This window comes from Bos indicus x Bos taurus, chromosome 19 (assembly GCF_003369695.1).
Source record: "Bos indicus x Bos taurus breed Angus x Brahman F1 hybrid chromosome 19, Bos_hybrid_MaternalHap_v2.0, whole genome shotgun sequence".
NCBI classification, from domain to species: domain Eukaryota; kingdom Metazoa; phylum Chordata; class Mammalia; order Artiodactyla; family Bovidae; genus Bos; species Bos indicus x Bos taurus.
Genome location: NC_040094.1, coordinates 31,778,105 through 31,798,390, shown reverse-complemented (window position 1 = coordinate 31,798,390; position 20,286 = coordinate 31,778,105). Strand labels below are relative to the sequence as shown.

At 46.7% G+C, this 20,286-nt stretch overlaps 1 non-coding gene across 1 annotated transcript; it reads right to left on the bottom strand.

Moving 5' to 3' along the window:
* Positions 1 to 904: 904 nt before the first annotated feature.
* On the bottom strand, positions 905 to 1,097 carry LOC113878706. Its single transcript, XR_003507122.1, has one exon. It is a non-coding gene; the product is annotated as a U2 spliceosomal RNA (small nuclear RNA).
* Positions 1,098 to 20,286: the final 19,189 nt, after the last annotated feature.

The following is a 20,286-nucleotide window of genomic DNA, read 5'->3' as shown; positions in this document are numbered from 1 at the left end:
TGGGGCCTGAAGGCACTTGGGAAACTCTGGGCCAGTTAAACTGGCCGGCTGTCCTAGCATGTTCTCCAGAGCCCTTTAACTTGATGGTGCTGACTCCCTCAGGGATGGATCTAGAGGGGGTCCCCAAACAGGACCATGAGCGAGCCCCCCACTCTCCTCCCCTGACCTGGTCATCTTTCACCTGCATTGCCACGTACCCAAAGCTCCTCTGGGCAGGTGTGTTTGTGCTCTGAGGAACCTTCTCACCATAAACACTGAACAAGAGGGACATGCAGGACAGGATGCTTGCAAGGAAGCTCTTTTCCTTCTCCCCTTTTCCCAGTCAGTCCTGCCCAGTGGGACCCCGGTGCTGGGTGAAACTTCAAGGGGAAGTGATAGACCCTCGTCCTCCGTCTAGACGGGAAAGGGGCAGACACATGAGATCAGAGAGCCCGGGGTCTCCAAGGAGCGTGAAGTCACCTCTGAAGTCAGTCGGCCTCCGGGGCCTCAGCGCAGCCCCTGGGAGTAGATGACGGTATTGCGTCTATATCCAGCCCAGGCTGCTTCAAGAGTCTGCTACGACTTCAGACCCAGAGACTGCCTCATATTTCCACTGAGGGGCCGAGAATGGGGCTGGGGGTGCAGGACCAACCGACACTAAGGTGAGCTCTGCCTTTGGAAGATGCTACCAGCCTTGATCACGGCCTTATGTGTTCTTTCAGTTTTCAAATGATTCCAAACAAACCCAAATTTATATTTCTATATTTAGCAGCCCCCAGCTTGATTCTGATCCTGTCTGGAGGCTGCGTGGCCTTCTGCCAAGGATGAAATTAGTCTGTGGGCTATCTGTTGCTCTGAGCTCACCCGTGGTCGTGGGGTATTTTTAGCAACTGTAATATAACGTTGGTAGGATGGTGCATCTGGGGGACTTTGTGATTTCTATTAAGTGTAGAAGCTGCATCCTTTATTAACCCCATAAATCCCACAGACCTCTGTGTTAAGAGAAATAGATTGGGTTCCTGATTACGGAGACAAGTGAGACCAGAGTACGTACGTGCAGGAAAGCTCCAGCAGAGCACATTCTACACTTGATCTTAGCCAAAAGGCCGAGAAGCGATACAGAGCACATTCTCAGGGTGGGTCCAGCAAAGGGCATCTCCTTCCCCACGTCAGAAAAGAGACGAAGTCGGGGATGTGGGTTAGAGCCCTTTGGGAAAGAGCCACACCTGTGCGCCCGGAACAATCGCCTATTGCATGAAAAGCCTCCCCTGTCAGCCTACACCCAGCCCCGCTGGGCTCCCCCTGTCCCCTGAGCTCACCCCGCTCAGGCCCACTCCCTGGCTCTCCACATACCATGCCTTCTCCTGGGGTGCTCGGTCTTCACCCTGCCTGCCGAGGCCCTGCTCACAATCGCACTCCCTACAGTTTTCTCACCTCAGCTCATTAATTATAACAAATACACCCCATGGAGGTCAGAGGTTACTGGAAGGGGTCACTGGATGTGGGGTACATGGGAACCCTCTGCACTATTTCTGAAGCTTTTCTGTAAATCTGAAACTGCTGTAAAATAAAAGCTTTATTAGACATACTACAGTCCTTGGGGTCATACAGAGTCAGACACAACTGAAGCAACTTAGCATTAGACACACACGCACGCACACACAACTCTATCAGCCTGCTGCTTCATTGCTACTGAAGAACAGGACAGGCCCGCCACAGTTAAACCTGCTGAAAATGAGTTCCGTCGATGGTCAGTGCCAAACACAGCCACCTCAGGAGGGCGCAGAAAACCCCAGAGCCCAGTGGCCAGGCCGCCCCTGCAGGCAAACCCTCTCACCCACTCCAATCCCATGTGTACACATGCTCAGTCGCGTCCGACTCTGTGACCCCACGGACTGTACCCACCAGGCTCCTCTGCCCATGGGATTCTCCAGGCAAGAATACTGGAGTGGGCTGCCATGCCCTCCTCCAGGGGATCTTCCTGACCCAGGGATCAAAGCTGCGTCGGGCATGTTCTTCACCAGCAGCGCCACCTGGGTAGCCCTGTTCGTAGGGTAGGAGAATGTTCATAAGGAACTTGTGAACTGTTTTCCAGAGTGGTCAGACAAGTGTGCACTCCCACAGCCTCTAGGCCAAACTGGGAGGAAGATGAGAATGAGAAGGACCCCTGGGCACATGTGATGTGGGATGCAGCAAAAGAGTCATCTGTCCTCTTATGACTTCCTTTAGGAAGATGAGGCAGAGCTGAAGTACAGAGCAAACCAATACCCACTGTCTGAACACAAACCAAAGGCAGGGCTTCGTGGAGGGTGTGTGTGGGGGTGTATGTCTCAACACATCTTAAGTGCAAGAGAAGGCCATTTTCTTACTCTCCAAGCTCACATTCTGCATCCGTGTGCTCACTACTGTTAGGTGAGAAGAATCACAAATATTTAGCAAAAAAGAGGATGGGGACTGTTTTACAAACACTTCCTCATGAGGTAATTGAGTGAATCAATTGAGTATTTGATTCATTTTTGCCTGATTTGTTTAAAATTCATTATATTGGGGATTGAGGACCCCAAGAAAGCCAACAATTCTGTAAAATGCTGGAGGAAACACAAAAAGCAGTGGAGCGTCCTGCAGAAGTGTCCCCTGCAAGTCCCTCGCTGACTTCATCAGCTGTGGGGCTCCAGACACACAGGGCTGTGATCACACAAGGCAGAGGAAAGAGAGTGTCACGGGCCGGATGGGGCTGGGGTGGGGGGACGTGGGCAGGTCTGGAGGCCTGATTGTTGCTGCTTGTGGTTACAGGTGATCAGGCTAGAATCAGCAGGTGCTGCAGGATCAGAGTGTAGACAGACCACCAGGGGCTGGGGCAGGGCCTTTCAGTGTGTGCCCTGCAGAGCACCAAGGCTCCCACTGTGGACGCAAGGGTCTAGGGGGCTCCTGGCTCTTCTCTCTGCCTTCAACTAAAGCAACACTTGCTTTCTAAAAGCATTTTCTTTCTAAAAAAAAAAAAAGAATTTGAAAATGTGTAGTTTAGAACTAGGTTCCCATATCAAGCCTCTACAGGGGGAGTCAGGTAACAAACATGTGATGTCTTGGGACCATCTGGAGCTGGGAGGACTGTGTGTGTGGAGTGTGTGAGGAAACTTCCACCTTCCTACATGGTGCCTCTGTCTAAATATGAGAAGCTGTAACTCTCAACCCAAAGAGGAAGATGTGTCCACCCACGGCGGGACAGAGTGTGTGTCTAGGGGAGCACTTAGGCACTGCCTGGGGGGTCTGCCTGGGAAGGCATGAGGACTCCACTAGAGAGGGGGTGTTAGACTTGCATCCCTAAGGGCAGAGGATGAAGTGGTTGGATGGCATCACTGACTCAATGGACATGAGTTAGAACAAACTCTGGGAGATGGTGGAGGACAGGGAAGTCTAGCATGCTGCAGTCCAGGGGCTCACAAAGAGTCAGACAGGAGTTAGCAACTGAACAACAAGCCAACTCCCAGACAGGAGGAGCTGGGGACCAGGAAAAGTCAAAGAGGAAACTTCTTGGAGTTTGGGTAAGAGGGAACTAAATGGTCCTATAACCTAGCTGTGGACTAGAGAAGGAGGAGGCACTTGGAAAGTCAGGAGTTTTGTTTCAGATGGGTTGGGTTTGAGTTGCTGTCGGCAGGGCATTCTTGGGAAGACGTCTGAGAGGCAGCAAGAAGTTCTGGTCTTGAACCCTAGAGAGATCAGGGCTGGTGCAAGGGAGGCCCCATCTCCCAGCTCAATGGCCTTCTCCTGGGAACAACTCCAGCAGGAGGCATTCATCCACCCTTGGAAAATTCTCCCAGTTATCTGTTAGCCCAGCTTAGCGGTAGAGGAGAAAAATGGATCTTCTTTTAACATTTTCATTACGTTCATTCTAAAATTATACTCTCCTGATTTCCAAGGACTTCCAGGGCTCGGTGTTGATACATCACCACATAACTTCACCCTCTGTATATAATGCGGAATTACTTTCACCTCGTCCAGGGCTCACTCCTGACATGGGATGTCAAACAGAAATAGAACATGCGTCTCCTGCATCTGGGGCTGAAACCTTACAGAGAATGCTGTGGGCTGCCATAAATAACCTCTGATGGCCCTGGAGAGGAGCTGGGCGTGCAGGCAGGGGAGGGTCACTGCAGATTTATGGCAGCAGGTCTGATGGGCCCAGGGTGGCGGCCGGTGGCCTGCGGGAGGTCCAGGGAGCAGGCCTGCGGGGGGACAGCTGGGCCCAGGACTTTGACACCTGGGCATATCGAGAGCCCGTAACAGATGTTTCCATTTTCTGTTTTTTTTTTTTTTTTTTTCTAACAGTGACTTTCACCGTCAGAAGAACTGGGGGTCTACGGAAACCTGGGTGTGCTTTCTGACAGGCACGTTCAAGCCTGACACCGAGAACACAGAGATGCCTTGTACTCTCATGGCTAAGATGTCCCCCAGTTGGCCTTAGATGAGCGAGGCCCTCCTGCCCGTTGACAGTTCCCCACATCCCAGCTCTTGGTTCATGTTTTCTCATCTCCTGCCCTCTTGTATTCCCTTTCCTCTCCCTCCCCACCCTCCCCGTCATCTCTTAGTGTTCCTACGAGAACCCCCTTCTGGGGGGTATGTTGCCTCTCAAGCCCTTTATTTTCTCACCTGCAAGATGAAGGTATCAGACACAGTGCTTCTCAAACCTGAATGTGCAAACGGTTCCCTGAGGATGCTGTTAACATACAGGTTGTGATTTAGGATCAGGACACTGGGATGGGGTCCCAAGAGCCTGTGGGTCTAATAGACTCACAGGTGATTTCAATGCTGTTAATTCCCCAGCCTCATGTTAAGCAGGAAGAAGAACCAACGGATCCTACCTGCTGGCAAAGGGCTATCTGCCAACATCTCAGGCTCCAGTGGTCAATGCCACTGAGAGAACTGTGCTGGGGACTCTGAGGAAGAGAAGAGAGTAGAAAAACCACAGAGACTATCAATGAAACTGAAAGCTGGCCCTCTGAAAGTCTGACAAAATTGACAAATCTTTAACTAGACTGACCAAGCATGAAGGAGAAAAGACTTGAATAAAAATCAGAACTAAAAGAAGTGGTATCATTAATGATGTTACCAAAATTAAAAGGATTGTAAGTGAATAATCTGAGCAACCACAGACCCAAAACTTAAATAATTTAGATGAAATGGGTAAATTCCTGGAAAAATACAAGATATACAAAACTGATAGAAGAAATGGTTAATATAAATTGTTGTTGTTGTTTAGTCGCTAAGTCGCGTCTGACTCTTTTGCAGCCTCATGGACTGTAGCCTGCCAGATTCCTCTGTCCATGCCACTTCCCAGGCAAGAATACCGGAGTGGGTTGCCATTCCCTTCTCCAGGGGATTTTACCAACCCAGCGATCAAACCCAGGTCTCCCGCATTGCAGGCAGATTCTTTACTGTCTGAGCTACCAGGGGGAAATAAGAATAGTGGGAGAAGGTATTATAGATATCAGCTACAATCTCAGGACGTGAGGACTATAATTGTTATGAGAACTATCATTGTTATGGAGCGCATCTTCCTTCAGTTCAGTCATTCAGTTGCTCAGTCGTGTCCCACTCTTTGTGACCCCATGGACTGCAGCATGCCAGGCTTCCCTGTCTATCACCCGGAGCTCGCTCAAATTCACGTCAGTGATGCCATCCAACCAACTCATCATCTGTTATCCCCGTCTCCTCCTGGTTCAATCTTTCCCAGCATCAGGGTCTTTTCCAATGAGTCATTTCTTTGCAACGGGTGGCCAAAGTATTGGAGTTTCAGCTTCAGCATCAGTCCTTCCAGTGAATATTCAGGTTTGATTTCCTTTAGGACTGACTGGTTGGATCTCCTTGCAGTCCAAGGGACTCTGAAGATTTTTCTCCAACATCACAGTTCAAAAGCATCAATTCTTTGGCGCTCAGCTTTCTTTATAGTCCAACTCTCACATCCATCTTCCTTATTGTTATGAATATGTCTATGTCTATGTATCAACTATTTTTGTTCTCTTCTCTCCTTATCATCTAATATACATATATTAATAACAACTCACTTGACATCACATTATTTAAGATACATGACATCAAGAAGAGTGGACATCACCCACAGACTTTGCATCCTGGTCTGCAGAAAGGGTAAGCACATTTTTTATTGCACACAGGATTGCTGTATCACATAAGCTCGTGTGGGTGCAGAACGGGTCAAGACCTGGGTGGGGTAAAGAGTGATATTATATCAGGGTTATGGTTCAGAAACCACATGGACAGTGAAGAGGGGAAAGACGATGATTTCGGTGACTGGCCATGGATTTTAAGCAGGCTCTAAAGGAAGCAAGAACAGGAAAGGAGTGAGGAACAGTGAGAAGATGGTAAGATCAACGGATGGATGGGTCCGTGGGATCCAAGTGCCAGATTCCACACCCTCCTCAGCAAGCCTTGATCCCTCTTCTGCATCTTATCCCACCCTTGCCAGAGAACTGTGCTTCCTTCTTCCCCAGAAGCATCATGAGCAGTAAGCTCCTTCTGGTTTCCTTATCTCTACCTTCAAACATTTTCTCTTTCTCCAGCCTGCCAAGATTCCCTCTGGCCTCAGCAAGCTAGAGACCTCTCTCCTTGGAAAGAACCGCCTCTCCATCTTGCTCCTTACCTGGCATATTTGATCTTCTCCTCGCTGTCCTGGTTTCTTCCTTCTTGCCTTCAAATAATCACAGATCTCCCTATGTGGACAAGAATCTTCTCTCAAACTTCCGTCCTTTGCTCCTGAACACCCAGAAAGGGACCTCAACCCTGACCCTCCTCACCTAGTGAGTGCTGAGCATCCATGCTGTGGCCTGATGTTGGTGTCCACCCAAGACCCATGTGTTGAAACTCTCATCCCCAGTGGGAGAGAATTTGGAGGTGGCCTTTGGGAATGATGAGGGTTAATGAGGTTGTGAGGGTGGGGCCCCCTGGTGGGATTGGTGGAAGAGGAGACGACATAGATCTCTGCGTGAGGACACAGAGAGAAGGTGGCCATGGCAACGAGTCGGCTTGACCCTGGACTTTCCAGCCTCCAGAACTGTGAGAGAGAAAAGTTTGTGGTTGAAGTTCCCCTGGAGTCACTAAGACAGACACTGCAATGCTCATCTTCCTCCACAATTTAGCTTCCTCTCTGGCCTTCCTTTCCTCCTTTCTTTGTCTACATATCTTAGTGAATTTTCTCTTTTCCCTTTCCTTTAGTTGCAGCTGTTTAGTTCCAAGTCTTTTCCTGATGTTCCCTTGTTCTTCCAAGTCTATTCCTGCTGCTCCTCTGAGAGTCCACGCCATCACCATCTGAGATTAAAAATCTTTAATGACCTCCTGACTCAGAATCACCTCCCTCTAATCCATCCTGGATAGACGAATCTTTCTAGACCATTTGGGTCTTCTCTTGTTCCAAATCAGTCGTGCCTCACCCACAGAATTCAAGACTAAGGAGTTTGGATTTTGACCTGGAGACAAATCTCTGCAAACACGGCCTCGACCTATCTTTTTAGATGTCCTTCCCATCACACCCCTCAAGGACCCTTCTGCCGCTGTCTGACCTGCCTTTCACCGTCTCAACACTTCCTGCACAAAGGGTCACTGTTGGCTTCGTCACGTCTTACTGTCTCATAGCCAGTGACTTTCCAGCCAGGAAGCACTGCCTCCTGCCTCATAACAACCAGAGGCCCTGCAGGGTCTGAGTGCAGTTCATCAACATTTGCAGGGTCTTAACTCATTCCATTGACATTTTAGAACAATAACAACAAAAAGGACCCTCGCACCCTCATATGTAAGATCAAAGACAGAGCAACTGGCCTCAGCAAAAGGGATTCAGTAACCTCAGGGATAAGCAGGTAAAAATCACTTTATTCCTATCCTAGCGCCTTTGCCTCACACAGCCTAGCTTCTGAAGTCTGTGCCTTTCATTCCAACAATGCGCTAAGCATTGCTCTGTGCTGGAAATAAACAACAGGAAGCACTGCCCGCGTGGAGCTACCGTTCCCCAGGAGGGAGACAGACCCTGAGCAAAATAAGTGGAATAGGTAGAATATGGGGGATTACATGTCATGGGAGAAGGAAAGGAAGTGGGGTGGGGTGCTGCAGTTGTGGAAAGAGTGGCGAAGGGTGATGTGGGTACAGATAGGAAGGGAGGTGAGGGAGCTCTGTAGGCATCTGGGGTCAGAGCGTGGCAGGTCACGGACACAGAGGCTGAGTGGGAGCTTCCTGGAATAGTCAGTGGACAGTGAAGAGGTCCACGCAGCCAAGCTGAGAGGCTGAGTGGGGAACAAGCAGGAGACACAGTCAGAGGCATATGGAGACACCCCGGAAGGGTGGTGAGGTGGGACACAGGGGAGGTTCCTGAGCCGGGGACTGAGTGACACTACTGAGATCTGTAACAGCAGCCCTCTGCCACTCTGCAGAGAGTAAGCTACAGAAGAACAGAAGCGGGGGATCAGGGAGGAGCCCTGGCGATGGCCAGAGAGGAGATGATGGTGGCACGAGCCACGACGGGAGCTGCAGAAGCAGGAAGAGGTGGTCGGATTCTGGATTTATCCTGAAGGGCACGGCCAACACACTTGCTGGTGAGTTCAGTGTGGAGAATGAGAGAACAGGTTTAAAGGCAACAGGAAGGTTGGTTGAGCTAACGGAAGAATGCGGTTGCCCTGAACTAAGTCTGTTGGAGGAACAGGACAGGAGGAGATTAGGAGCTCAGTTTTAAACAAGAACACGAGATGCCTCACAGGCTCCCAAGTGGAAATGTTGTGTAAGAAGTTAGATAAATGAGCCTGAAGTCCAGGAGGATGATCTAGGTGGAAATATAAAGTTGAGATTTATCCACTTACAGGGCATACTTAAAGCTTGGAAACTGGGTGAGCTCGCCAAGAGTGTGTGTGTGTGTGTGTGTGTGCGCGTGCGTGTCCTTATTCTTGTGTGTCAGTATGTTTCTTTTTCACAGTGCCGATTGTCTGTATGCTGTAAGACCTGTGGATATCAGGGCATGAGATGTATTCAACAATATCTGGTAACCTACTCCTCTGTAAGCACAGATCTTAATGAAATGAAAAGTACAACATGAATTCATCAGCTGAGAAATGGAGGAGGGTGAGGTGACTTTCAACTCTACACAGACTTAGCCATGCTCGGAACTTAGTAGGCTTGTGACTAAAGTTGATTTTTTTCAACTGATTCGTTAATGAGCTGGTAAGTAAAAAGACTCTCAATCTTTAGATTACCAGTTACTTGCACAACAGTGAGCAAATCATTTCGTTTCTCTGAGCCTCTGTTTCCCAAAATGCGAAAATGGGAGCCTGAAACTAGAGGAGCCTCCACTCTAGCTCTCAGTCTGAGACAACCTCTTCTTAATTTGCTGGGAACTGTTTGTTTTTCAGCTATCTGGCTCCCCCAAGTGGTCGATGGAATGAATGCAACTTGCATTTTGTTGAGACACTCAGTCGTGTCTGACCCTTTGCAACCTCGTGGACTGCAGCTCGCCAGGCTTCCCTGTCCTTCACCATCTCCCAGAGCTTGCTCAAACTCATGTCCATTGAGTCAGTGATGCCATCCAATCATCTCGTCCTCTGTCGTCCCCTTCTCCTGCCTTCAACCTTTCCCAGCATCAGGGTCTTTTCTAAATGAGTCGGCTCTTTGCATCAGGTGGCCAAAGTATTGGAGCTTCAGCTTCAGCATCAGTCCTTCCAATGAATATTCAGGATTTATTTCCTTTAGGATTGATTGGCTTGATCTCCTTGAAGTCCTAAGGATTCTCAAGAGTCTTCTCCAACAACACAGTTCAAATGTATCAATTTGTCTGCGTTCAGCCTTCTTTATGGTCCAACTCTCACACCCATACATGACTACTGGAAAAACCATAGCTTTGACTATACAGACCATTTTTTGGCAAAGTAACACTTTAATATGCTGTCTGGGTTTGTCATAGCTTTCCTTCCAAGGAGCAAGCTTCTTTTAATTTCAAGGCTGCAGTCACCATCTGCAGTGATTTTGGAGCCCAAGAAAATAAAATCTGTCACTGTTTCCATTGTTTCTCCATCTATTTGTCATGAAGTGACAGGACCCGATGCCATGAGCTTCGTTTTATGAATGTACAGTTTTAAGCCAGTTTTTTCAGTCTCCTCTTTCACTTTCATCAAAAGGCTCTTTAGTTCCTCTTTGCTTTTTGCCATAAGGGTGGTATCATCTGCATATCTGAGGCTATTGATATTTCTCCTGGTAATCCTGATTCCAGCTTGTGCTTTATCCAGCCTAGCACTTCTCATGATGTACTCTGCATACAAGTTAAACAAGCAGGGTGACAATATACAGCCTTGACGCCCTCCTTTCCCGATTTGGAACAGCCCCAGTCAACCCCTGTGATTACCATTTTGGATGCATTTTCTCATTAACATTTTCACCAAAACACTAGGAGGCAGTTATTTCCTGTATTTTGAGCTCACATACTATGAAACCAAGACACAGGACTCAACGTGGCAACAGTAAGTGATGATCCAGGATCCAAACCCAGGCAGTCTGAGAAAAGAGAGGGAAAACTCCCCAATTCATTCTATCAGGCAATCATAACTCAATGAAGAAGAAAGATGAGGAGGAGGGGGGAGGGGAGGGGGAAGAGGAAATAGCAGCAGCAGAGGGAAAAATCTTGGAAGAAAGTTGAAGACTACAGGTTTGTACCACTGGATTATGGATGTGAAAATTTTACATACAACTGTGGTTATTCTTGTAACTAAATAATTGTTTAAAGGGTGGTTAAATAATGGTTTAAAGGGTTTGATCCCTGGTTTGGGAAGATCCCCTGGAGAAGGGAAAGACTACCTACTCCAGTATTCTGGCCTAGAGAATTCCATGGACTGTACTGTCCATGGGGTCGCAAAGAGTCAGACACGACTGAGCGACTTTCACTTAAAGGGTGGTTGAATATTAGAAAAATCCATAAGTAATTCACCACAGTAACAGATTAAATAAGAAAAATCATATACTCTGAAACAACCACAACATTGTTAATCGGCTATACCCCAATATAAAATAAAAAGTTTACAGCTTGGGAAAAAAAGAAAAATCAATACTGATCTCAGCAAATGCATACACATCATTTGATAAACTTTAACCTCATTTACTAACCAAAATAAACTCTTCATAATTCTAGATAAAAGGAAACTTTCTCACTTGTGAAAGAATATCTACCAAAACAACAAACAAAACAGGGCAAAGGTCATGCTAAGCGGGGAAATGTTAGCTCCATTTCCATTACAGTAAGGAATAAGACAAACATGCCTGGTATCCCCATTCTGTTTACTGTGGGATTTGAGGTTATAACCAGTATAATAAGATAATAAAAGTGAAATTAAGGTTTAAGGAAAAAAAGAAGGAAGTAAGACATTCATTATCTGGAGATGTTATAACCAGTTAAACAGAAAACTCAAAACAAACTATAGGCCAATGATCAGAGGGAAAAAGGGGGGAGTTCAGCAATGTGATGGGTGTAGGATTAATACATCAAAATTCAATTAATTTCTGTGCTCAGTCATGTCCATGAGACCCCATGGACTGTAGCCTGCCAGGCTTCTCTCTCCATGGAATTCTCCAGGCAAGAATACTGGAGTGGGTTGCCATTTCCTTCTCCAGGGGATTTTCCTGACCCAGGGATTGGACCCACATCTTCTGCATTGGCAGACAGGTTCTTTACCACTAAGCCACATATAAAGCCCATACATAATTAATTTCTATATACAAATAAAAATATATTTAAACAGTAGATCACATTATAATCATACCAGATAATCTCAACTACCTAGTAATAATCTAAAACATGCAGACCTCTAGAAAACATGATTTTATTGACATATTAAAGATTTAGACAAATGGAAAGACATATCATGTTTATGATGAAAGTAAAAGTGGAATTCGCTCAGTTGTGTCCAATTGTTTGTGACCCCGTGGACTATACAGTCCATGGAATTCTCCAGGCCAGAATACTGTAGTGGGAAGCATTTCCCTTCTCCAGGGGATCTTCCCAACACAGGGATTGAACCCAGGTTTCCCACATTGCAGGCGATTCTTTACCAGCTGAGCCACAAGAGAAGCCCGAGAATACTGGAGTGGGTAGTCTATCCCTCCTCCAGGGCATCTTCCCGACCCAGGAAAGCTATCAGCTGAGAAATGGAGAAGGGTGGGGTGATTTTCAACTCTGAACAGACTTAGCCATGCTCAGAACTTAGTAGGGTTGTGACTAAAGTTGGTTTTTTTCAAGTGATTTGTTAATGACCTGGTAAGTAAAAAGCATCTCATCTTTAGTTACCAGTTACTTGCATAACAGTGAGCAAATCATTTCTTCTGAGCCTCTGTTTCCCGAAATGTGAAAATAAGAGCCTGAAACTAGAGGAGCCTCAACTCTTGCTCTCAGAGAGAACCTCTGCTTAACTTGCTGGTAACTTGCTTGTTTTCAGCTATCTGGCTCCCCCAGGTGGTCGATGGAACGAATGCAACTTGCTTTTTGTTCAGTCATTGGAGAAGGAAATGGCAACCCACTCCAGTGTTCTTGCCTGGAGAATCCCAGGGACGGGGGAGCCTGGTGGGCTGCCATCTATGGGGTCACACAGAGTCAAACATGACTGAAGCGACTTAGCAGCAGCAGCATTGACCTGAGGACTAATGTATGCATTCACTGCAATTCAGTAAGAATGCAAACAGAAGTTTCAAAGAACTTGATGAGATTATTCTAAAATCAGAGAAGAGATCAACACCTGGCATAACATCAAGAGGGGCTCCAATGACCCCTCCCTAACAAAACTAGTGAAAATTATTTTCTTTTCTATCTTGCTGCTGCTGCTAAGTCGCTTCAGTCGTGTCTGACTCTGTGCGACCCCAGAGACGGCAGCCCACCAGGCTCCCCCGTCCCTGGGATTCTCCAGGCAAGAACACTGGAGTGGGTTGCCATTTCCTTCTCCAGTGCATAAAAGTGAAAAGTGAAAGTGAAGTTGCTCAGTCGTGTCCGACTCTTAGTGACCCCATGGACTGCAGCCTACCAGGCTCCTCCGTCCATGGGATTTTCCAGGCAAGAGTACTGGAGTGGGGTGCCATTGCCTTCTCCACTTTTCTATCTTAAGCCTCTGCAAATAGTCTTAAAGGCAAAGAACACAGAAACATCTAATCAGGAAAACCTACAAAAATTCAGCAAGAAAAGTGAGTCGTGGTATTTGAACCAAAACCAGTTCACCACCCCCTCCCTCAACACAGTTCAACAAAGGAGAGACTCCACGGCACAATGCTGCAGCCAGGGCCACAGGGTCCCTCTTCCCTGGTCCCCAGTTAGATGGCTTTCTTCAACAAAGAGTAGGACTTGAACGAATTTCCCATGCTGCCCACAGCCACCTGGGCCAAGTCCCAGGTGAGTGTGATCAAGACAGGTGGGCTCCCCTCCTGCAACATGAACCCTGATGGCTAGGATCCCCTCCCAGCTGAAAAGGCCATGATCGTCACAAGGAAAAGGTGAAATTATATTTCTATCCCACACCATTTACAAAAATCAATTCCAAATGAGTTCAGAACTTGAACATCTGAAGTAAAACTTTAAAACTCTTAGTATAAGATGCAGAGTTAAACCTTGTGATTAAAATCTTAGTCTTTCAAATAAGATGCAAAAACCATGAATTATAAAATACTGATGTCCGTCTGAATAACTGATGTTCGTAACATTTGTTCATCAAGATACCTTTTAAAAAGTGAAAAAAATAAGTTACCAAGAAAAGGTATTTTCAGTATACACACCCAGGAGCAATTTGGATCGATAATATAGAAATGACAATAACTAAAAATAAGTAACCCAATGAGAAAATGAGCAGAGACATGAATGAGGAAACACATCTGGCGAATAAATGTGTCTACAGGCATCTCATCATTAGCGACTGTCATATCAAGGTCACCTTTTAAACTTCTTCTATTGGAAAAAAAAACTTAGTCTGAAATATCAAATGCTGGAGAAGATGTAGAGAGTAAATTAGTGCAGTTACTTGGAAAATAGTTTGGTATTATCTCTCAAAATTGAACATTCAATGCATGCTTTACGATCTAGCAATTTGACTCCAGCATGGGTCCAAAGGAAATTCTAGCCCTTGTGAAGCAGGACACAAGGACAAGAATATTCACAGTGGTACTGTTCACCTGAGAAAAATCTGGAAATAAACAAAATGCCCACGAATGGGAAAACGTTTTTATGCAATGGGATATTACACAGCAATCAAACAGCAATACAGATATTAGGAGGAAAAATCCCCAAATAGTATAAACAGCATGAAGTTTTGATATAAGGCCTAAACTCAGAAATATGCTCTATCTATCTATGGAAGGAAGGGAAGAAGGGGAAGGAAAGGAGGAGAGGGAAGCAGGGAAGACAAAGAAAAGAAAGCAAGTGACCAACCAACATGGGACTTCAAGAGAAGTATTATGTTGTCAGGGAAGGCAGGGAAATGTGATAATAACTGTGAGGTGAGGTTCAGTTCAGTAGCTCAGTCGTGTCCGACTCTTTGCGACCCCATGAATCGCAGCACGCCAGGCCTCCCTGTCCATCACCAACTCCCGGAGTTCACTCAAACTTATGTCCATCGAGTCAGTGATGCCATCCAGCCATCTCATCCTCTGTCGTCCCCTTCTCCTCTTGCCCCCAATCCCTCCCAGCATCAGAGTCTTTTCCAATGAGTCAACTCTTCGCATGAGGTGGCCAAAGTATTGGAGCTTCAGCTTTAGCATCATTCCCTCCAAAGAAATCCCAGGGCTGATCTCCTTCAGAATGGACTGGTTGGATCTCCTTGCAGTCCAAGGGACTCTCAGGAGTCTTCTCCAATGCCAGAGTTCAAAAGCATCAATTCTTCGGCGCTCAGCCTTCTTCACAGTCCAACTCTCACATCCATACATGACCGCTGGAGAAACCATAGCCTTGACTAGAAGGACCTTAGTTGGCAAAGTAATGTCTCTGCTTTTGAATATGCTATCTAGGTTGGTCATAACTTTTCTTTCAAGGTGAGGTTAGATACAGGTTATTGCTAGTTATGAGTTTTATTTTCACACGAGTTTTCATTATATTCCTGTTAGTTAATAACCAATTATCTAGGGCCTTCCTTGGTGGTCCAGTGGTTAAGACTCCACCTTCCATTGCAGGTGGCATGAGTTCAATCCCTGGTTGGGGAACTAAGATCCCACATGCCACAAGGTGTGACCCCAAAAATAGTAATAGCCAATCATCTAAATATAGTAAGGAGGAAAATACTCACTAGCTAGGCCACCACATGCCCAGTAAAACTCATGTTTTTAGGGCTAAAAGGAAGGAAAGGAGAAGAGATTCTGGGTGTGGAGTTGGGGAGGATGAAGAGCAGTCCCACTGCACCGCTTGCTCTGCTAGCTCAGTCTCTGTATTGAGGATGAGATGGTTGGATGGCAGCATGCTCAACGGACATGAGTTTGAGCAAGCTCCGGGAGTTGGTGATGGACAGGGAAGCCTGGCATGCTGCAGTCCGCGGGGTCGCAAAGAGCGGGACGCAACTTAGCAGCTGACAGACGATGACTATATTGTTCAGTTCAACAAATTTTATTTCATCTTTTTTACTTCTTAATAGCACTGATAGTCTCTTATTTCCAGACTCATATGTTCAATCTTCCCACTTGATTTCTTTAACATGTTAAACATTTATTTTATATTCTTTGATAAACTCAAGTAGTTCGCACTGCTTATGGTCTCTGATGGTTCTCATTTAGCATGTTGCTTGTGTTTGTGATTTATTTCACTTGTTATATAGGTCTGTTGAGATGTTAAGCTTTTTTATATTGGAGTATAGCTGATTAACAATGCTGTGACAGCTTTAGGTGGAGAGCAAGGGGATCAGCCATACACATACAAGTATCCATTCTCCCCAAACTCCCCTCCCATCCAACAGCCGTACATTTTTGACTGTAAACTAGTCATTTTCCTTTGAGCCTTACCTGTGGTAATTCTTTGAACCTGAGTTGAAGACTTCCACCAGAGACAATTACTTCTGGCCTCTGCCAATCACCTGGGGATGATACTAAACCAGGTCTGTTTAATTTAAACCTTTTGCTTGGGGTTCTGGGACCACAGCGGGAATTCAGACCATGAACCCACATGGAAGTTGACTTGTGGTTATGGCTTCTTGGAGATCTTGAAAATTTTCCTGCATCCAGTGCCAGGATGAAGACAAGAATGTTTCCATTTCTTTTCCCACCACTTGGCAGATCTTTGTCAGCCTAATTTCGTACAAAGCCCTTCAAGGTCTCAGCCTTGCTGGAGCACTGGTGCCATGCCTTCCTTCCTGAGCCCTGAACCCCGCATACTTTTAAATACAAAAGCCCAAGCTTCAAAACTCAGCAAAGAAGACTTACCGTCCTCACATTGTTCCCGCACACTCTCAGGAACAAAAGTTGCTCGTGGCAAGTTCTTAACACTTTCTGTTCTCAAGTGAAACAACTCTCCATTCTTTGAAAATGGATTTACTTTCTAGAAACAGAAAAAAGGTTGGAATCAAGAGTTCCTGCTGCTTCTATTTATGGGGGCTGGGGGTGAGGGTGCTTCCGAGATTCCTTACTTTTGTGTCAACTTGGGGGAAAGCATTTGAAAGTAGTTTTGTGATTACCAGGGTAGTTACTCCAGTTAGGAGTACTGTTAACAGTATCCAAGCTAATGTCCGGTCAAAGACAGAAGTCACCAGTACTTTGTTAATGACAGCTGACTACTTCTCTTTACACAGGACCTAAAACTGGGTTACTCACTACTGAGTGTGCGGTTCCACGACCACAGTCCGCGTTCACCTCCTTACTTTTAGCAGAAATACCCAGTGGTTATGTAAATCCAATTTATTTGGCATGGTTCTGGGAAAACAATCAGTTACGCTCAACAGGATGAGATGCTGCCGTCAGGTGTGAAAACGTCAGGCCTACAAGTCCTTTTTAGCTGAAAAGGACTATCACTGTAGCTCCGCTAAACTGACTCGACCACTGGGCCACCAAGACGTCTGAGGCCGACTCAACTCACAGACAAGGAAGGAGAGGGACAATTCACGAAACACGATTAACTGTTGCATAGGGCTGTGTTTAAAAAGAAACGTGATTAGAGCTCAGAGGACAGAGTTGGGAACGGCTTCCCAGAGGGTGTGACATTTAACCCAGGTCTTAAAGAATGAGCAGGTGTTTTCAAGACAAGTGAAGAAAGGAATTCCACATGGAGGGGCCGGTTTAGGCACCAAGAAGGCATGACAGAGCAGAACAGGTTCAGCAAACCATGGAAGGCTGTGAATATGGCACAGATTCTGTACAGCAACCCGAATCTCTCAAGCCAGAAGACAACTTTCCTCCAGGCCGCCCACATGCTTCTACCCCTCATCAGGAGCCAGTCAGCTCATCCCACCCAAGCTCACTCTTAAATCCACTCCATTCCACTACTTCACCGCCCCCCAATTTTTGTGCAGAATAGTCCAAGTTCCTCGATTGTCCTTCAGCTCCACCACTTCCATTCCAGCCTACCCAGTCACTGAGATGATTTTTGGAAAGGACCAATCAGATCAGGCCACTTCCCTGCTTAAAATCACTTAAGAGATAAAAGTCCATCTTTGAATACAGAACTCGGTGCATTCTTATTTATATAAAAACGTCAGATGTGTTCTTGGTGTTATGAGAATTGCCACCAAGACTTCAAAATCGGGTCTTAAGAGACAAGCATCATGGAACCTGCTTGCTAACTGGGTAACAGATTTCTATTTTCAATTTTACATAGCCATGCCCCAACTTCAGGGCTTCACTGGTGGCTCAGTGGTAAAGAATCCACCTGCGTTGCAGGAGCCACAGAGATACAAGTTCCATCCCTGGGTCAGGAAGATGCCCTGGAGGAGGGAATGGAAACCCATTGCAGTATTCTTACCTGGAGAATCCCATGAACAGAGGAGCCTGGTGGGCTACAGCCACGGTGTTGCAAAGAGTTGGACACCACTGAAGCAACTTAGCACGCACGCATGCATGCACACTATATCCTTTATAAAGCAAGCTTAAAATAAATTTTTCATGTACCAAAAAAAAAGTCCATCTGTGGCATGATGTACAATTCCCTACATAATTATGACCTTACGCAAATTATCTAACTATTTCAGACTGGTGTCCAGTGAGTAGGACTGAGGCAACTTTCTACTTCAGAGAGTTGTCTTCACATTAAATCCGTGGGTAGTGCTGTGAAAAACTGGAGGTCCTCTTTCATGGTTCTTCAGCAAAATGTGTAGGTAGAGAGAAATTTCAAATGCAGATGGAAATCTGACTCACTGCGCACTGGAATGACTCAGTTTTAACTTTACACTTTATGCTATACATGGGGTGACAATTTTAGAGAGCAGGATCACATTTTACATTCAAGAAATACGAACACACTTTGGCATAGCACCAGGAAAGATTTGTTATTGAGGACATTGAACTATTGACCTATATAATGGTTTCAAGGTTTGAGATGACAATTCCTAGATATCCATTTACCTGGAAGACAGGGAAGACCAAACAATACGTCACTTTAGCCTTCAGCAAATCCCTAGGAGGTAATGGAAACTGATGCTTCAGACTAGAGGAACTCCTTACACCACATTAACACCAACTGTTCAGGACACCTCACAAGGACCCTCGGAAGGGCGTCACCACTGACTGCATTTGCCCTCAAGCCACTTAACGAGGTATTTAAGGGAGACAAGTTCAAGACCAACGGTGTTGGGTTCTCTACCCCTTACCTCTCAGATATCAAGCACCGATGGTATGCATGTAACTGGAACATAAGAGCTCTGGCCAAGAGCTGGGACACAAGCCCCGTCTGGGCCTCCAAGACCAGCAGCCAGTGTCTGGGTGCTTTCAAGCCTTCATGCACCCCTAAACTATCCTCCTGCATCTAAGATGGATAGAACTGAGAAAAGAAAGGGCATTTTAATACTAAAAGAGCCACTTCAAGTCCATGTCCTGCCACAGTGACGGGGCCACGTTACATCATCACAAGGCTTCTCACGTCATGCTTGAGAATCAGCTGAGTCCTCTGGTTAGTTCCAAGAAACTCCCTTCTCCACAACTGCCTTTACGGTGCCCACTAAGCCCCACTGAGGCCCCAGAACCTCGGACTTCAAGGCAGCACAGCAGGCAGTGGTAAGGCTTGTGAGCAGAGCACTCCCCAGGCATGGCTCACTCTCCCAGTGCTCAACATTTCCGTAATAGCAGTATTAATCCATGTAATTTCTCAGAGTAAGTGCTACAGCCTTGGAGATGAATCTCAACTCTCCACCCTCTGTTGTCAGAGCTCTGAGCCTGGTTTTCCTCTAACCTCTAAAAAGGGCCTCTGCCACCTGACTCTGGAAGGCTACAGTTACAATCAGATAAGATCAGCAAACACAGGTAGTGTCCACAAAGTGTGGTGTGCAAGGTCCATCTACGATGCTCTGTCTTGCACAGAGCTGGTGCTCAGCCAGGACCTGGCAATTCTATGGGGTCTCTGTCCCAGAAGCTAAGGCTTGGCTGGAGGGCCAGGATTCCTCTAGCCATGCCCTTCCTAGGTCAGCGCTTGATTACTCACCACAACTGCTCCTGTAATGGCATCTCCTGCATCTGAGACCAGGCTGGCAGTGGGCGCAGGAGAAGGGTAAGGTGCTGGCTTAGTCTATGCTCAGTGAGTCAGGATGTCAACAACGAGAGACAGGTGGAAGCATAACAGGTCAGTCTGGGGTGGGTGCCCCAGGTTCTTCTAGTTCCCAGGCCTCCATGGCTTTCCACTCACTCCCATGTCCTCCACCCACAAGCCCCCCAGGTCTGACTTCTGTGGGGCTTCCACCCCCCAATCTCCCTACCCCCGTCTTTCAGGAAACAGTGAGTGGCTACATCTGAGCTGACCTCTCACCTCCACCTGGCAGTCTCAGCGCCAGGAGCAGACCAAGTGCCTGGTGGTCAGACGTCAGGCCAAGGCAGGCCGGCTTCTTACAAGCTGTCTCTCCATCAAGACGTAGGGTCAAGCACCCTCAGCTGTCAGCAGCAGAGAGCTGGGGCAGGTCCTCCTGTGCTCAGTCACATCCGACTCTTTGAGACCGCACGGACTGTAGCCCGCCAGGCTCCTCTGTCCATGGGATTCTCCAGGCAAGAACTCTGGAATGGAGCTGACATTTCCTCCTTGAGGGGATCTTCCCAGCCCAGGGATTGAACCTGTATCTCCTGTGTCTCCAATACTGCAGGTGGGTTCTTTGCCACTGTGGGGAAGGTCAGGGAGACCAACAAAGA